The following is a 19,495-nucleotide window of genomic DNA, read 5'->3' on the forward strand; positions in this document are numbered from 1 at the left end:
CCCTGTAACCCTACTTCTCGCAATGAGGGAACCACCAGAAGGCCCTTGGAGCTGGATCTCAGTGTCTGGGCTGAACAATGGGGGTGGAGACACTCCTTCAGGTATACAGGACCGAGGCCCTTTAGGGCTTTAAAGGTCAGCACCAACACTTTGAATTGTGCTTGGAAACATACTGAATGAATTGGTGGGGTTGGATATTGGAAACCCAGAAACAAAAAGCAGTTAACCTGCCAAGTTCAGTCAGGCTCTAATTCTTTCCCCACTTAACTAGGTTCAAAATCACCAACACAGTGGGATTTAATACTGAGTAAATCATTGCATCAAATCCCCGTGGTGGGGTGCACTCTAGTTGTTCGGTCCCAGCGCCTGCCAACCTAGCAGTTCGAAAGCACCTCCGGGTGCAAGTAGATAAATAGGGACAGCTTACCAGCGGGAAGGTAAACGGCGTTTCCGTGTGCAGCTCTGGCTCTCCAGATGCAGCTTCGTCACGCTGGCCACGTGACCCGGAAGTGTCTCCGGACAGCGCTGGCCCCCGGCCTCTTGAGTGAGATGGGCGCACAACCCTAGAGTCTAGGGTACCTTTACCTTTACCTTTAAATCATTGCATGTTCCCAACACTCCCTTTGCCTCTTTCTTATATGCAATGTCGATGCCTACCTCTTGTTCTGCTGCTTTGTCCACCATGAAGTATTCATGGGAATGTGTTCTCAATTCAACCTGGGAAACAACTCTTTAGTATACCAGTGTGCTTTAACACATGTCTTTTTAGCAGCCCTTGAATCTAAGCCTTATAGATATGCTTTCCTTTTTTAAAAAAAACCTAAAAACAACTTGGGAAGCAAAACCTTCCTCTTCTTTTTTTATTCAATGGGATTCGCTTCCCATATAATCCTGCAAGGGATTATAGGGTGTGATCACACAACCTTCCACTGGAAATTGCTTATTCCCATGTAAAGATGTGTTAAGGAAAGCTCTCCTTGATCCCAATTATTTGAGAGGAAGCATCCCATTGGGCTCTGTGGAACTGCCTTTCACACAAAGCCGATTTAAGCTGCAGTATGGCTGCAGCCACTTACCTGGGAGTAAGCACCACTAAGCTCAGTGGTGATTACTTCGAGTAGGTATGCCTAGATTTGCACTGTTAGGCTAAAAGCTGATGCATGTTTGGGGTGTGGAGCAAAGCCCATGGAACTGAACAAGGCTTACTTGCAAGAAAACTTTGGCACAGGGATGGGTTGCAACATCTATGGGTCTGAAGTAGCTTGTAAACTTCAGCTGGGTTGTGGATGGGGCTCATATGGGCAATCTAGTAGCCACACTTAAGCACTTTGGAATCCCCATGGATTTCAACAGGATTCTGGCCCTGTTCCCACTGAACACAACGAAGGAACTTGTTTTCAAGTTAATGTGTCCCTATTGCTGGGCTTTGATCTTTGAGGGAAAAGGAGGAAACTGCAGTTTATCACACTCAAAATGAAAAGGTGAATTTTTCGGTATCATGTAAAATAATATCAAGTTGTAGGTAGTTCCACTTCAGTGTAACAATACAGAAACACCACAATTAACTGCGCGGGGGGGGGGGGAGTAGAATAGCATTTCAAGCAAGTCCAAATTTGTATTGTAGGACTATGAATATGTACTTCTTAATTCTTTTCACATGAATGAATATCTTACTTGAAAGACAACTCTGAAAAACATTTTTAACACTGTGGTATAGAAGGATTTGTTTAGGTCACATATGGTGCCTTAGACTGATGATGAAGAGTTTATTTCTGCTAACTCAAGTGGTGGGACAAAAATCTGAATGTTCCCTGTGAAGGCTGACAGGAGAACCGAAGACAGAACCCGATGCAGTCGTTTATTTCATCAAGTCATGAGTAATCTGTGGACCCAACAGAAAATTCCCTGTAAATAAGTAACTACTTACTGAGCATATAATGCAGAGGATTGTGGGTGCTCCATAAATTTCTGCATTCTGAAGTTTGCTATCGTAATGGATATAAATTCACCGATGATCATGTCTGCTGGAGGACCATATGAATTGGTTTGAATTGTTTTTCTCAATCTGCAAGAGCTCAAATGCTTGCTAGAAGAACAATGCAGCAGCAACAGCAGGAAAAGCAGGTGGCATGCTGAGCATTCTTGGGCTGAACTGGAAGCCATCAGGTTTACCTATAGTCACTAACAGCATTTCAGTCTTGGCTGAAGTTAGAAGGAAACTTGGCTGCATGGAGGCATGTACCTGCCTCAAATCTACCTCCCTTACTGGATTTATGTAATGTGATAGGACAGGTGCCTATATAGACTACAACACAGGGTCCTCATAATTGGAAAGGGCTGCTTCTGCGGCTTATATTGTGCCTGGCATCTGATTTGCCATGGGACATTTAAAAGTAGTGATGCTGATTACAGGGTGAAGTGTTTGTTTTGCTAAGGTCCTCAGGTCTCAGAACAAGCAAAGTTCTTACCCTCTAAAATGTGGCTTTTTGAGCAGGTGGAAGAGGACTGGAAGAAGTTTAAAGCTTATCTACAAAAACATTGTAAAATTTATGAATGTTGAAGGCATTGAAAATGAAATGAAGGGGTTCTAGTGATTAAGATAAATAAGAGTATAAATGGGAGGGATAAAGGTTGAAAATGAATAATAATGATCTTGCTGAACTAATTTTTAAAGTGGAATACAAGAAAGGAAGGCGGGTGGAAGTAAGAAAAATAAGGTTTTGAAGGTTATTAAATTCAAAGAGAGTTTTTCTTTTTTTATGCTAAGTTTTCTTTCTTTATGTTTTCCTTTTTTCTGTTTTTTCTGTTTTGTTTGTATTTTTGATGTTTGTTGTTTGTTGTTTTAGTGATTTTTGGTTGATTTTTGTTGGTTGTTAATCTTTTGTAAAATCTAATAAAATATTATTATAAAAAAAATGTGGCTCTTTGGGGGGTTGGTGGGGGTGTTATTGCAGTATTGTTTTTATTTTTATTTTGTATATTGTGATCTTTTTTGTGAACCGCCCTGAAACCTCTGGGTATATGGTGGTATATAAATTCAATAAATGAAATGGAATGGTTTCTTAGGAGGGGGTCCAGGAGTGCACAATGACCGTTCCCCACATTAACTGGGGGGCGGCTTTTGTGTGGTCGCACACAGCCTCCCCCGGGACTATGAGACTCCTGGCTAGGTAGCTTGGCTTTGCTGACCCCCCTCCCCCCTAAGCTGGATACTTTGAGGTTCCCGCCTAGCCACAACAATTAGCCAATCACCGTCAGGGGGCCATTGCCAAAAGGGGGTCTCAAAAATGGTCAGGGGGATACCTCCCGCAGAGACACATCTGTCCTTTGGGTTGATGTTCTATTGATAACAATACCACCTGAAGTTTTCTCTCTCTCTCGGTTTCCAACAAAATTCCAAGCTGACTTGGAAGCTAGATTTCTATGTGGGTCTGAATATCCCCATGCACATTCAAGGGGAACATTTGTCTCCCAAACAAGGGAGTTTACATTCTCCGTTATATTTACTCTCGGCCTCAAAGCACCCACAGAGCCACAAACGGCAAGATGACTATTTATTAGGCATCCTGTGGAATGTGCTCTAAAGCAGCCCTGGGGTTGTTGTGCCTGACCACATGATGACATCTGGCTGTGTCTCTAAACATGAACTCTGCACACTGGGACAGAACTGAGTGGGGAACCAGAGTTGCGAAAGTGTTGGGGGAAGCATTCCAAGCTGCTAGACATTAATGCTAAACCATATGCGCTCTATATTGTGAATACCATATGGGTGGGGATTAAATGGAAGGAGAAAATCTAGACATTTGGGGGATGGGGAAATGGAAAAAAGGAGAAAGGCAGTGGTGACAGCTCCACACCCTAATATTTGACTGCTATACCTTTCTTGCTGAAACCTGGTTTTGCTGCAGTCATGAGCATCAAAAAACCTCCTATCCATCTCCCAGCAGACACTAAGTCCCCCCCCCCCCAACAATGATTCACTTGGAATAACCATATGCCACCATGTAGTATAATTCCTGGCAGGAAATGGTTGTAGCCTTCCTGCTCATAAAACGTGTTGCAGACACTGAGTGCCAATTGGATCTAGCCAGGAACTCAACTTATATCGCCAATGAATCGTCCAGGTACTCTGCCTCCCCTATGGTATGTCTAGCTAAACTTGAAGTCCCTAAGCACTGGAGGGCCTTTACCTTGGCCCTTCAGCTGTCCTTGAAGGCTGATACAGGAAGATTGCTTGCCTGGAGAGACAATGCGCCTGTGACTCTGGACAAATAGAAACAACAGACAGACATTGCTGGTTTAACAGAATCAAAGCAGGTTTCTTTGCCACTATGGTTTAAGGGTGCTTTGTTTGTTTGTTTGTTTTAATTGCAGTAAAGCAGAGCTGGACAGAATGGCAGCAAAGGGGGGTTTTCAGTGGAGTTGCAAGGGATGGCATAATTGTTAAAAAGCTGAATATTTGGGATCTGGGCGTTGGAAATCTTACGCTGTGACGATGATGCTTTCGTCAAAGTGCACAGACTCGTTATTCTGATTACAGGCAATGACAATGTATCTGGACGATCTGTTATCGGAGTACTCGCAAGGTGGGCGAGTTGAGCCGCCTTTGTGCTTGCAGCTGGTGACAGTGATGGGGCGGAGAGCAATCCTCAGCCCATTCCCATAATCCTCCCCTCCAGATTCAGTGCACACAGATTTGATGTTATTCTTGGTGCCGTGGATGAAGGTGTTCACTTCCTTGCATGGTTTGTCCAGCCCACGTCTTTTCATCATGACGTCACAATACTGCTTTCCAACGTTGCTCTTGGGATTATCGTAGTGCTGCCTTAGGAACTTCTCATAGGGGGTTTCACAATAGGCTCCCAGTGCCAGAGCAGACACCAGAAAGGTGAGGAGCACAAGGCCAGATCCCTTGAAAGGCATCATCATGGGCGACCACTGCCTGAAAGAGATACCTGGGGGGAAAGTAAAGTGGGTGTGTAAATGCTTTCTTTCTGTTTGCCACCAGAGGGTGCTTTGTGAAACAGCTTGGAGTTCAGATGAATGCTGTACTGTATATCCTTGCAAATTCTTATCTGCAAATGTTGTGGTGGATGTTATCTAGTCATGATCACATAACCATGTGAATATTGATACAAACCAGTCACCATGCATCATTCTTGTTTGTAAACCCAATAAAAAAACCAATATAAAAGAAGAAGCTTGGACCATTGTTGAGGGTCAGGGAGAAGGAGGCAAAGAAGATAGGATATTTGTACAAGCTCAGTTAAGTTTCTGGCTGAAGTGAGATGTGCGCAAGGGACTCACTGGTATGAATCTGAGCCAGTGGCGTAGCGTGGGTTGTCAGCACCTGGGGCAAGGCAAGTAATTTGCGCCCCCTAACCCGTGGATTTTAGCACTCGAGTGCGAGCGCCCCCCCAGATGTTGCGCACGGCCCCCCTGCACCCCCACGCTACGCCACTGCTTCAGGCGCCTCAATAAAACATTTGAGGGGGCCAGTCCCCCAGTTGATGGGCATTGCCAATGTGGTAAACTATGCAGGGCGGGGCTTACCTGCCTCCCCCCCCAATATCATACTGTATTCACGTTGGCACCCCTGATGAACTCAGCGGGGCTTACCTCTGCCCCGCAAGGCTTTGCGCCTCCGCGTCTCCTTTCCACTCTATATGTAAGAGGGTGAAGGTCAGGCTGGCAGCGCGAATAAGGGCCCCACTGCTGAAGGCCTCTCCCGCCACGACCTCCTGCTCCACAGGCAGGGCAAGAAAGTGCCTTTTCCTTGGGGGGGGGGAGTCTTAAATTTCAAACCATTATTATTATGATGATGAATATCAAATGTGCGTGGTTTCTCTACCTCCACCGACGACTCGCCACGTGCGAGGAGGAAGGCGGGCTCCCTTCACCTCCCCGTCCCCTCAAGGGAAAGGGAAAACGACATGAGGAAAAGCGACGCGGGACAGCGAGCGAGGTTCTCCTCAGAGCCTTTTCCTGCCGCCCCCTCGCAAGACAGCCCTGAAGCCGAGCGCGGAGTGAGGGGCGGGGCCCGGCAGAGTCTCGCTGCCCCCCAACGCCTCTCGAGGGGGCATGAGGGGCGCCGCGTCAAGGGCACCTGTGGACGCAGCGGCGGCTCCTGTCAGGGCACGAGGCGGGCGGGGGTCCCTCGCGCAGCTGCCGCCGCTGGCTGACCCCGCCTCACCCGGCGCCTCTCCCCCACCCACCCACCTCGTCCGCCCACCCATATCCCGCTCAGGAGGGGCCGGTGGGCTGGCAAGCGCCTCACGGCACCAGCACCAGAGAGGGAGAGAAGTCCGCCTCCCGCCGCCGCCTTTTGTTAAACAGACATTTTAAATCGGTTTAAACTGTGCACTAACCTAGCAGTAACACCTCCCCTCCAAAAACTGGGCTGGTCGGGTGTGGTTCTCTCCCGCGCTGAGCGCTGCGCTGGGCGGCCGCTGCATTGTCCCTCCCCCAGATAGTCCCTCCCTCGCTCTCTCTCCGCTCCCGCTCCGCACCGCAACGCGGGCAGCTCGGATTGGATTCGCACAGCCAACACTGAGAGAGAGTGAGTGAGCCAGGTAGGGGCAGAGAGCTGCGAGTGCGCCCCCCAAAATGTTGCGCCCGGTGCGGCTGGCACCCCCTGCACCCCCCACGCTACGCCACTGATCTGAGCTCCAGACTAGCACTGAGAGACCAGGGTTCAAATCCCCACTCAGCCGTGAAGCTCATTGGGAAACCCTGGGTCAGTCTCTGTCTCTTACCCTAGCCTGCCTCACAGGATTGATGAGAGGATTGCCTGAAGGAGGAGAACGATGGATCCATCCATCCATGGATCCATCCATCCATCTCACTTTTGTATAAACTCCCTTAAAATCCTTCTGAAAGTCTTCATCAAGCGCCACCAGTAGCTCAACAAGACAGCGGGGTATAAGATTTATTTCTTAACCTTTAGGTTAAAGTGCTGTACACCTGGGAACACCATGAACTTTAAGTAGCTGGGTTGGTGTTGCAGCGTCGGTAGATTTAAACAATTGTTCCAATTGTTATTTTGCCTGCTATAATCTTTTGCCTGCTATAATCTTTTTGCATAGCCTTTTACATAAATGCATCTTAAGCCCCCCCCCCTTTCTAGTAGGATTTAGTAAGAGCTAAACTGGAGTCACTTTTACATGTGCAATTTGTGCACACAACAGCTCCCTCATCTTGTGGTTTAACGTTGTATGTTCACCCCTCTTAAAAATATATATTCCCCTAATAATAACTGCTTGCTTGTGTATTCTCCTCACCATAGGGAAAGTGTTGACTAAGGGATGTAGAAAATGTAAGATTAGAAAGCAAAAATAATCCAGACTGTTTATTCATCATGTGCCTCCTAACTTCTGAACCTAATGCTGTCATTTGTTCTCTTTTAAAGAAACCGTTTACAGTTTTGTGAAATGGAATGATAGAAACTGCAACCAACTCAACAGCTACATCTGCAAGAAAAAAATCTAATCCAGCAACTGTCATTCCCAACTGTGCCTTCTGTGATTGATGGACAACTCTCTGGAATCATTACCTCCTCTCCAACCCCTCAATGATCAACTCTCATCCATTATTGAGGGGCAATATTTCAATATGAGTAGGGAAATGAGAGTACTCCTAAACATTTTAAAGAAAAAAAGCACTGCCCATTGCAATGTACATTAACCAATTTTCTCCCAGGAAAGACGCGTGGCTTGGGCATGCTGCAGGCCCCGCGGTGAGTGCTGCCTGGCATTTGGTCACCCCCTCAGTGGTGACACCTGGGGCGCTACGCCTCCACCGCACCCCCTTGCTCCGCTCCTAGGCAGCCCACTAGCATTAGCAATAAAAAAGGAGATATGGAGATGGCAGAGGCAGGACAGAGGTGGCCTTGCATGTGCTGAATAAAAATCACTGCAATTATCAGGGTGAGTCCCGTCCCCCCCCAATGATCTTAACCCATCTTACAAAGTTGGAGAAATTCAATGGGAAATTCAGCTGTGTTGAAAAATTCAAAGGGAGACAAATTTCAAAGGGTGGCTGTGTTTCAGCTCTCATTTTGTTTCAGATAGTGCAAATTCAATTAAGTTTGCCTTTAAATGGAAACTGAACTGAATTTCTCCACAACCCCAACTCCAGCTTACAACTCTGTCTCCCAAGTTGACTGCCTTAATTCTTATATGGAGCTTAGTCAGGTCAGAGACAGGGGAAAGGAGGAAGGAATTTCAGCCTTTTAGATATATGCAGAGTACATATGAAGAAAGAAAGGATGTACTTCAAATACTCATAAAAACACATGATTTGGTTGCATGAATGTATTTGTGTGGAAGGTGATGGGAAAATAAATATTCTAAATACAATAAAAAGACTTAACTCAAAGAACAAGTCTAGAATCAAAGAACAGGTCTACAATCTGGAGATACTGTAAAACCAAATCCAGGAGGGGCACTTCCTTCACCACTTTCTATTTTGAAACTGAAAGATCCCAGTGAAGTGGGGTGCTGAGTCTGCTCCAAGGGCACACCCTCACTTCAGGTAGTGCATAGTTAGCCTGCAACAAGACTGGCCTGCATCCTTCAGAAATGGAGACACTGCCTTGGAATCTTTCCCAGAATCCTCTACCACATGCAAGACTGAGTCATAGCAGAAGAGTCAATGTGGCAAGAATTCCATAAAACCGAAACTATGGAAATCACTTGCGTTATTCATTTTTTTAAATTGGGGGTTGACGAGGTCTAGATTTTAGAAGAAAATGGGAAATGACTGAGGGGAGCTAAACTCCTCCCCCCTCTTTGCCTCCTCATGCTTTTTAACTTCCCCCTCCTTGGCTCAACTGGAATATAAGTAACTGTGGTGATGGAGGGGGGGAGCTTAAACTGGGGAGTGTTCTACTTCTTCTTCTACTATACCCATGCCCTTGCTTTCTTCTCCTCAACTTCTCAACCCACAAACCCACATAGTATATGTATACGTACTTACCTGCAAGAACTGAATGAGACTTTGATGGAAGAAGGATGTGGACAGATATGTGGGTATAGAGTATATTGCTAGTGAGAGCCCCCAATACAAAATATAAATCAGTAGCCATAGAATCATAAGTAAGTTTGTGATTGTCTCCAACTTACCCAAGTTTTGTCCTGTGATGTGATGGATATTGCTTTCTGAAGGGTCAAGTTTGTCTCTGAAGCTGCTGCATCAATTCTTATATAGATCTTGGTGAGGTTGGGGGTTGGGGCAGGGAAGGGGGAAGGTTGAAAGTTCAGTCACTCGCCATATGTTGAGTAGATAGTGATAGGCTAAATATGTTTCAATTTCCCTGGAATTCCCTTCAGTGTGGACTTAATTTACATGTTGAGTAGATATTGATAGGATAAATATGTTTCAATTTCCCTGGAATTCCCTCCAGTGTGGACTTAATTTATGGTTATGACCACTATACAGTTATGTTTCTGACAATGGGTTGGAAAGCAAATACCCTAAATAAAAAATAAGCACACATAATTAACATCAGATAATGCATCTGCCTTCTGGAGCTTAGTCCATATCTAGGCGGAGTACTTTGTTCGATATGTTTGATATTAAAATGAAAGGGGAACAGAGTGCACCTTTTGCTCAAGGGCACAGACTCACTTTGCATTGTTGATACCCAACAAGAATGGCCAGCTTCCTTCAAAATGGAGTCTTTACACTAGAACATTTCCCAGAATCCTCTGCTACACGAAGGGATTCCGTGACAGACAAATCCTCATGGCAAAGAAGCCACAACTGTGAATTCAAGCTAGGTACACACACACACACACACACACACACACACACACACACACACACTTAAAAATGGAGCTTGGTGAGGTCCATTTTTTCCCATGAAAATAAAAAAGGCTGAAGGGGGAACTGAGGTTTCAATCTCTTTGCTGTCCATGCTGTTTTGCTTTAGGTTTTCCCCCTCCCTGGTTCAATTCCAGGAATTCCAGGCTTGTTTTTAGATATGCTATAGGCCACCCAGATTGGCTGGGATGTTGTTATGATTGTGATTGTGATTATTATGGCTGGGAGAAAAACTAGACAGGGGTGAGGGTGGGTTGCAGCTCCCATCACCCCCCATTAGCATCCAGTTTACTCAACTACTAGAGGATTGTGTAGCTAGTCCCTGATATCAGTTACTAAAACTTTGGGGCTGCTGTATTTTTCTGGTGACAGCAATTTCCTCACACACAACCCCCCACAACACTTGGGTTCTTATGGAAGGATGACACTCACTTGTGCAGAGATGGTTTATATATATGTATAAAGAGTATCTAGCGTATGTGTAAGTAGGGCTGCTGGTCTGAATATCTTTTACAGGAACACAGAAAATATTCTCACAGCATCCAGAAGTCTGAGTTTAAACATGTATGTCCACTGCCAGATGATTTATATTACACTTGATGCTTTGCATGTTTGTATGGTCCATTGGGGATTTTTTTTCTTAAAACACACATACACACACACAAACGTGTCACACGTCTTTTTTTGTATAAGGTTTTATTCAGACATTTCACAATACAATAAAAAGAAACTATTCCAAACAGAAAATAATAAAAAGAAAAGAACAAAACAATAATAAAAAGAAAAGAAGAAAAAGAGGTAGATGAATACAAAGCTCACTCTCACATATATCCTAATTTTGAGCAATGAAATTCATTTAAAAGATACCTCTATTATTTAAGAACTGTGTGGTTATGGTCTTCCTGGGATCAAAGTCATGTCCCACCAACTTTTAATTTATTTTGGTAAGCAGAATGGTAAACTAGCATGAATTAATAAGAGCTCAAATGATTTTGATGTCCTATTTTTCAATCACTCAGCAGCTACTCCATTTTCAATCCTGCTGCAAATTGCTTCCACATAACATTCCATTTGGACTACACCCGGGTGAAGCAGACCCCTGTAAGTAACAGTATTTCACATTGTGCTCTCCTTAGTTTGTGTTCTGGGGGTATAGAAAGGTAGGCCAAAAAACAAAGATTAAGTCAACAAAACAACATACATAAAAATCTCTCAGTCTAACCTACCTCACAGAGTTGCTGGGAAGGCAATACAGAGAGAGGAGAGCCATGTATGCCACCATGAACACTTGGATGGCATAGAATAGGGGTTTCCAAACTTGGGTGTCCAGCTGTTGTTGGACTACAATTCCAAACATCCATAGCTGGCAAAGCTAATTGTCAAGGATGGTGGGAACTGTAGTCCAAAAACAGCTGGAGACCAAAGTTTGGGAATTGCTGGCATAAGGAGAAAAAGATAAAAGCAAAGGAAATAGTGACTTCTTGCCACAACATAAGGCCCCTGGCTAATGGCATCTCTTTCACCTTCTCAGCTATGGTCACCCTTCTTCTTTACTAGCTTCTCTTTACTGTTCATCTCAGGTCTAAGTATAATGATGTAGATTTTGGGGAGGAAGATGCAACCCAATAAACCAGCAGTAGAGGCCAAGATGGAGAAGATCTCCACAGCCACCATGTATTTCCCTTTGGTGCTCAGATAAGTGGGGACAAAGGACAGCCAAACACTGCAGAAGACCAGCATGCTGAAGGTAATCAACTTGGCTTCATTGAAAGTATCAGGCAACTTCCTGGCAAAGAAAGCCACAGAGAAGCTCACAATGGCCAAAAGACCCATGTAGCCGAGAATAAGGTGGAACATGATGTCGGAGCCTTCATTGCACTGCACTATGATCTGCCCATCCTGGGAGTGCAGGTCAAACTCTGGGAATGGGGGAGAGGATGCCAGCCACCCAAGACAGATGCCAGCTTGAATGAGAGAGCAGAAGCTGATAAGGGATCCTGCCAGCCTCTTCCCAAGCCATTTCCTCAGGCTGTTCCCAGGCCTGGTCACCATGAATGCCAGAACCACAGTGAGGGTTTTGGCTAACACACAAGCCACAGCAATGGAGAAGACGATGCCAAAGACGGTTTGCCTCAAGACACAGGTCACCTTTGTAGGCCTGCCAATGAATAAGAAGGAGCAGAGAAAGCAGAGAAGCAGAGAAGAGAGCAAGGTGCAGGTGATGCCCCAGTTGTTGGCTTTGACAATGGGAGTGTTCCAGTGCAGACCGAAGGTCCCCATCACAACAAGTGTGACCAGGGAAAGCAGGAGAGCCAAGGAGGCCAGCATTGCCCCCAAGGGCTCCTCATAGGATAGGTAGCTTATTTTTTTGGGAACACATTGGTCCTGAAAGGCATTTGGGTAGTGATCATCTGGGCATTTCTCACATTGATCTGCATCTGAAAATGAGAAGCATGCTTTTAGCATTTCTTGAAGCGATACTTATTAATATTATTGATACTGTCTATTATGCAGTACATGAAACATATTACTGAGCTGATGAACCAAAGCCTAATTTTTCAACTAAGTGATGGTTCCTCCATGAGCACCTCAACTGTACTAATCAATCCATTCATATTTATTTGTCATGGTTGCAGTACACTGATTGATTTCAGTGTTTCCCCCTTAAACATGTCTATCTCTGCATCCAGGCGCATGTCTTTGCATTTCAAGGCTTGCAGTGCAAGTGTTTCTATTTTACACTTTCCGTAATTGAGTTTGGGAGTGGATGAAACAGCCAGGTCGCCTGTCATTTGCTCACTGGGAAAATCTATATAGTGGTACCTCGGGTTACATACACTTCAGGTTACATACACTTCAGGTTAAAGACTCCGCTAACCCAGAAATAGTGCTTCATGTTAAGAACTTTGCTTCAGGATGAGAACAGAAATTGTGCTCCGGCGGCACAGCGGCAGCAGGAGGTCCCATTAGCTAAAGTGGTGCTTCAGGTTAAGAACAGTTTCAGGTTAAGAACGGACCTCTGGAACGAATTAAGTACTTAACCCGAGGTACCACTGTATTTGACAGGAAATAACTTTTCCTAAGGACTGAAACTGTGTGGATACAATAGAGAAAATTGTTCCCTAGTTGTTAATCACAGAAGATAAAAATCTGTTGGCTGCAGGTTCAATGCTGACAAAAAGGGAATCTATGGAGTGCAATCCTAATTATTTCTTCCCAGATATATGTCATCCTGATTTCAATGGTGGTTGCTCCCATGTGGATATTATTTCACACAATAAACTCTTGAATGGCTATCCAAAGGGGAGGAGAGAGGAAAGGACAATATGTATCAGTAACACATAAACACATGTGCTTGGCATCTATGACAGAAAATAAGCAGACATAATAAGACTAAGACATGAATGTCTATGCTGGAGAGGAAGATGGGAATTCCAGTTGACTCGGGTTCCTTCACTTACCCTTCTGGACTGAAATCCTCCCTTTAGGGCACTGAACACAGTCATAACAACAGATTTGCTTTCCCTGCTGGGGAAACATACTCTGTCCAGGGTGGCAGCTCTCAACACAGGTGGAAATGGGCAGCATCTAATGGTAATGACAAACAAGGGATTTTGCACAAAGATCAAGCGGGCTTTCTCCCGGGCAGACACCTGTCTGACAATACGAGGAACATAATTAATATCCTAGAAAAACTACAAGTGAACATTAATACCAAAGCAGTTCTGATATTTGTGGACGTGGAGAAAGCCTTTGACAAAATTTCTTGGAGTTTTATGAAGAAGAATTTACAAGGGATGGGGGTTGGTCAAGGGTTCGAAAATGGTATAGGTGCAATCTACTCTGAACAAAAGGCTAAATTAATTGTAAATAATGTAGTGACAGAAGAATTTAAGATAGAGAAAGGAACACGACAAGGTTGCCCAATCTCTCCATTGCTTTTTATATCGGTCCTGGAGGTTCTTTTAAACATGATTAGAAGGGACCAATTGGTTAAAGGTATACAAGTCGGAGCCAAACAGTACAAATTGAAGGCATTTGCCGATGATTTGGTATTGACACTACAGGAGCCAGAATCTAGTACTAAAAGAGTACTGGAATTAATTCAAGAATTTGGTCAGGTAGCGGGTTTTAAGTTGAACAAGATGAAAACTAAGGTTTTAGAGAAAAATCTAACAGCGACTGAGAGAGAGAGGTTTCAGAAGGAGACAGGATTAACACTGGTTAAGAAAGTGAAATACCTAGGGGTTAACATGACTGACAAGAATGTGAATTTATTTAAGGATAACTATGAAAAATGGTGAATGGAAGTGAAAAAGGATTTAGAAATATGGTCAAATCTGAAGCTATCATTGCTAGGCCAAATCGCTGTGATAAAAATGAATGTATTGCCTAGGATGCTGTTTTTGTTTCAAACACTGCAAATTTTGGATAAAATGGATTGTTTCAAGAAGTGGCAGAGAGATATCTCTAGATTTGTCTGGCAGGGCAAGAAACCTCGAATAAAATTTAAGATATTAACTGATGCTAAAGAAAGAGGTGGATTTGCCCTGCCAGACCTTAAACTGTATTATGAATCAGCCATTTTTTGCTGGCTGAGAGAATGGTTGCTTCTTGAAAACACTGACGTGCTGGATTTAAAAGGTTTTAACAATGTATTTGGGTGGCACGCATATTTGTGGTATGATAAGGTCAAAGCACATAAAGCGTTTAAAAACCATATTGTCAGGAAAGCACTGTTTAATGTCTGGATAAGATATAAGGACTTGCTTGAAAATAAAACCCCAAGGTGGTTGTCACCAATGGAAGCGAAGGCTCAGAAAAAAGCTCAATATGGAGGCCAAATGGCCGAAATATTGGGAAATTTTGGAACAAGAGGGAGATAGATTAAAACTACAGAGTTTCAAAAAACTAAAAAATAGAGTGCGAGATTGGCTCCATTATTATCAAATAATGGAGGCATATAATCTGGACAAAAAAAATGGCTTCCAGGTGGAAAAATCAAAACTGGAAATAGAACTGTTAGATCCCAAAACTAAGAACTTGTCAAGAATGTACAACTTGCTGTTGAAATGGAACACTCAGGATGAAACGGTGAAATCAGCTATGATTAAATGGGCACAAGATGTTGGACATAATATTATGATGGCTGACTGGGAACAGTTATGGACCACAGGTATGAAGTTCACGGCATGCAATGCCTTAAGAGAGAATATAATGAAAATGATATACAGGTGGTACATGACACCAGTCAAGCTTGCAAAAATTTACCATCTGCCCAATAATAAATGTTGGAAATGTAGAGAGACTGAAGGTACATTCTTTCACCTTTGGTGGACATGCCCAAGGATTAAGACTTTCTGGGAAATGATCTATAATGAAATGAAAAAGGTATTTAAATATACTTTTCTGAAGAAACCAGAGGCCTTTCTCCTGGGCATGGTTGGCCAATTGGTGCCAAAGAAGTATAGAACTTTCTTTATGTATGCTACAACAGCAGCAAGAATACTTATTGCAAAGTACTGGAAGACACAAAACCTACCCACCCGGGAAGAATGGCAGATGAAGGTGATGGACTACATGGAATTGGCAGAAATGACTGGTAGAATCCGAGACCAGGGAGAAGAGATGGTGGAAGAAGATTGGAAGAAATTTAAAGATTATCTACAGAAATATTGTAAAATTAAGGAATGTTAGAAGGATGTTGGAATGAAGTTACATGGCTTTAGCAGAAATGCTATAAAGAATTAAGTACAATAGATTGTAAATGGATTAAAGGAAAAAATAATGTTAGAATTTGTTAAGTTAAATGATAGGACAGAAAATTGAGGAAGATGGAAAGGATTTGCTGAGACAATTAATTGAAGTGGAATACAAAAAAGGGAGGTGTGAGGAGGTCGCTGAAACAAGTAAATGAAAGTTAATAACATTGAAAGTATTGGATGTGTTTCTTTTTTCTTTTAATTGTTTTTGTTTTATTTTTGTTATGTATATGTAGTATTTTTGTCTTTGTATTGTATTGTATTGTATGGTTTTGTTATGTTTAATTATTTTTCTTTTCTTTCTGTAAATTTTAAAACTTTAATAAATATTATTTTTTAAAAAAGAAAAAAAAAGGCAAGCAAGGGATTTTGAATGGAATAAGCTTGCTTCTCTACATAAATCTTATTGTCATCTATGTCCGCTTTGAAGTAGAAAGGTCACAGGACTGAATTTAGAGGATGGCTGTCAAGTATTTGCTCCCTGGGCAAGCATCAGGCCCCCCAATAAAGATGCTTTCTGCTGTCACTTAACCATTTGGCCAGCCCAGCACATGTCTGAATGGCAAAGAGAGGCTAGTGCCAACCTTCTCCCTCTTGATCGATTGTTTCCTCATAATCCAATGCTGATTCCCTCCTGGAGGGAGAGGAGACCTGAAATCAGGAGCCGGCAGCAGATGCTGCTTCTCCTTCTTACCAAATGTACTTGAAATTTCAGATTAAACTATACAATGCAGGTAGGTGTTACTTACATTGCTAATACATCTTACATAGATTTTTATCTAAGATAAATACTGTTACAACTGACAGCAGCACAGCAGAACATTCCTGCTGCTTTGTTTAGATTGCTCATAACTGCCATAGCTGTAGAAATTTACATAACTATTCCCTCTTATAATATGTGTTTTTTTTGTGGGGGGCCATTGGGTTTTTTATTTTCATTATGTATTATGTATGTATTCTTTATGTATTTTGTGGTTTTATATGTTGATTTTATTCTGTGAACTGCCCTGAGACCTCAAGTTATATGGCAGTGTATATACTCAATCAATCAATCAATCAATCAATCAATCAATCAATCAATTCGTCTGGCATATGACAGCACTGCATACTATAGCCTTCTGAGCATCAGCCCTTTCCTTAGCCTTTTGGATGCTTTCATCCCACACTTTATGGCCAAGCCTGCATGGATTTTGGCCCCCCCACCAGCCTGATGGAGACCAACATTGTGGGACAGGATATCACCGGCACTCCATCCATCAACATTAGTGACCACACACTTCAGGTGATAGATGATTTTCTTTCTACCTGGCTCCACATGGTGGGACAGAGTCTGAAACAAAGATTGTTGCCAACAACGCATTTTGGAACACAACAGTCCCTTTTCAAGAGCTTTAAACACTTGCTAATTCCTCACTCAGAAAGACCTTGTTCTTAACCCTAAGCTCCAAATTAGCTTCAAACTAGTTCTGGATCAACAAATTTGAACAAAGTAACAAAGATAGTATTTGATCACTGAGTACTAGAGCTTTCCTCCTCACATTTCTCCTTTGTAGCCATCTGTGTTTTCCTGGATCCCCTGATCTTCTCGTTAAAGATGATGATGGATGGTGATTAAAACAAAAAAAAAAATAGTCCCACCCACCTGATTGAACTTGGGATTCCATGCGATGGCACTTCCATCCACTGTGAACTCTTTTCCTGGGGGGCCCTGAGGGTCCACCCTCCCCACTCGGACTCTCTGGAAGGACTCATTGGGATATGTGACCAAGTTGAGGAGATCATAGCCACCTGCCTGCTGCCCCTTCTCATCCAAAGAGATTTCTTCCCCAGCACTGTTGTTGAAGTGGATGTTCTTCAGGAAGGAGTGAAGCTAGATTGCAGGAGAAAAAATACACAAACATTGTCTGCTAATATGCTCTCTCTTTTCCATTTGGCAGGTGGACCTTTGGCTTTTTACTACCATTCATCAGTATGTTCTAGGATGCTGAACGCTGCCTTACTGTGAGTGAAATCATTGCTCTATATAGCCCAGTCATTTCTACACAGCTTGTTATTGGCTCTCTAGAATTTCAGAGTCTTTCCCAGCATGATCTTGAGATGCTGGGGGTTGAACATGGAACTTTTTGAATGAAAGCAGATGTTCTGCCATTGAGCTGTAAGCCTTTCCAGCTCCAATACTAAGAGACATGACTTGTAATGCTTTTCGACTTGCCATGGATTCTGGGTAATTCAAAAACCTCCTCCATTAACACCTGAAACTGCCTTGTGCTGAGTCAAACCATTATCTCTGTAACCCAGAACTGTCTACTCTGAATTGCCACAGTTCTATTCGGCATACATCTGTGGTTTCAACCCAGTTCTTATAACAGAGGACACCCCTCTCCCTTGTGCAGCCCCAAGTAGGAGAATCCTGGATGGATTAATTTAAAGAGCTTTGAATGTGTAGCTTCCAAAGCATTTGGTCTTTCACTGAGATCAAGTCCCTCCCAGTGATAGAGCTCAAGTGCGAAAATCTCCAAGGCCTCTCCTCCATGCCAGGGCTCAGCTGTGAAACATAAACCAGTAATAATAACTCCAGTGCTTCTAACATTGGGGAGATTAGTTGACAGTACCTGCCAGGGCTGAACTTTTGGCTGCGTCCGTCTCTCACCCAGTACTTTCTGTTTGGTTCTTGAGGAATACATGCTATGGAGAGCATGTGCTACTGCATGGACGGCATTGTAGATGGTGTAGCTCTGGCTGGACATTTCCATTTCAAACACGGGTCCAGTGAGTTTCTCCAGCTTCTCCCTCCCAGTGCAGGGTTCATGAGTTGTGCGAATTAGATTGTGATCTGGGAATGAACAGAGGAATGCACTGGCCCAGAACTGCTGAATGAAATAAAGATTTGGCTGCCATGGATTTATGGTCTGTAGAAAGTCCTGAAACCCTGGAACTGGATTTGAATGGAGTGTAAATGACAAAGTGCCATTGAAGGATTTTAAAGGAAAATTGCCTCCAGCCAGCACTGCAGTGAAATCCCATTGAGCTATTGTAATCCACACCCTCTCCACTGGGTACATAGAGAAAACCTCAAGGGAGACTAAAACCAGTCTCAAAGCCTCTAGAGACTGACTGTCTCCACAGACAAGAATCACATTCATTTGCTGCTGTGTGAGAACAAACATGATTGGTCTCAACTTTTGTTGAAGTAGCTCATTAGGTAAAAAATTTGTCACTAGTGGGATCACCAGTATCCAAGAAATGCAAAGATTATTCTGGGAAAGCCTTGGTCTCATAGTACGAAGGAAGGTTTCTCCACTGTCATCATCTGAAACAAGGAGGCCAATCCAGTTCCACCCAAACTTCCTGAGTAGCCAGACAATGCCATCATACTGAGCTTCTTCATTGGGGACCATTTGGAAGAAGGAAGGGAAGCGCCTTTGGTCACTAAGCCCTGGATCCAAGGAGCCATAGCTGAGCTAAAGGGAAAGGCATTCTATTTTTAAGAATCCAAAGACCATATATTTGTTCCTAGAAAGAATAATTCTGTATTGTGGTAGTTATCCACCTGGTCTTACTTTTGTAAAAAATACACCCCTGGCATTATTAAGTCTCAAACTAGGAGAAGTTTCTAAGCAGGAAGCTGGTTGCTCCTATGATTACATGATTTGTGGCATGGCCAGGTTTGGAAGAACCAGAGCTTGGATTATTAGTATTATGGATTTACCCCCCCCCCCAAAAAAAAAAATCCCAATGCAAATTGAGACGGCAGTGTTGGCAACACATAGCTAGGAGGCTTTAACATAATCATGTACCCATACCAAGTCTAATGTAGGACATATGTGTAGAAAACATAATGTAATAGGATTGAAAGCTAACCTGGATGCTTTTTGATGTTTTCTGTGTATGTCTGGCCTTGTGGTTGTATC

The 19,495-nt window shown here is 43.3% G+C and overlaps 1 protein-coding gene and 1 pseudogene across 2 annotated transcripts in view; both read right to left on the bottom strand.

The window, feature by feature from the left end:
* LOC310829296 (C-type lectin BpLec-like) overlaps nt 1–19,495 on the bottom strand; it is a 125,875-nt gene that overhangs the window by 97,255 nt on the left and 9,125 nt on the right. The window lies entirely within an intron of this gene.
* LOC310830897 (angiogenin-2 pseudogene) lies at nt 4,310–4,949 on the bottom strand (annotated as a pseudogene). Its single transcript has one exon. The product of its transcript is annotated as an angiogenin-2 pseudogene (transcript).

Source organism: Podarcis gaigeae, assembly GCF_964106915.1.
Source record: "Podarcis gaigeae genome assembly, chromosome: 13".
Classification (NCBI taxonomy): domain Eukaryota; kingdom Metazoa; phylum Chordata; class Lepidosauria; order Squamata; family Lacertidae; genus Podarcis; species Podarcis gaigeae.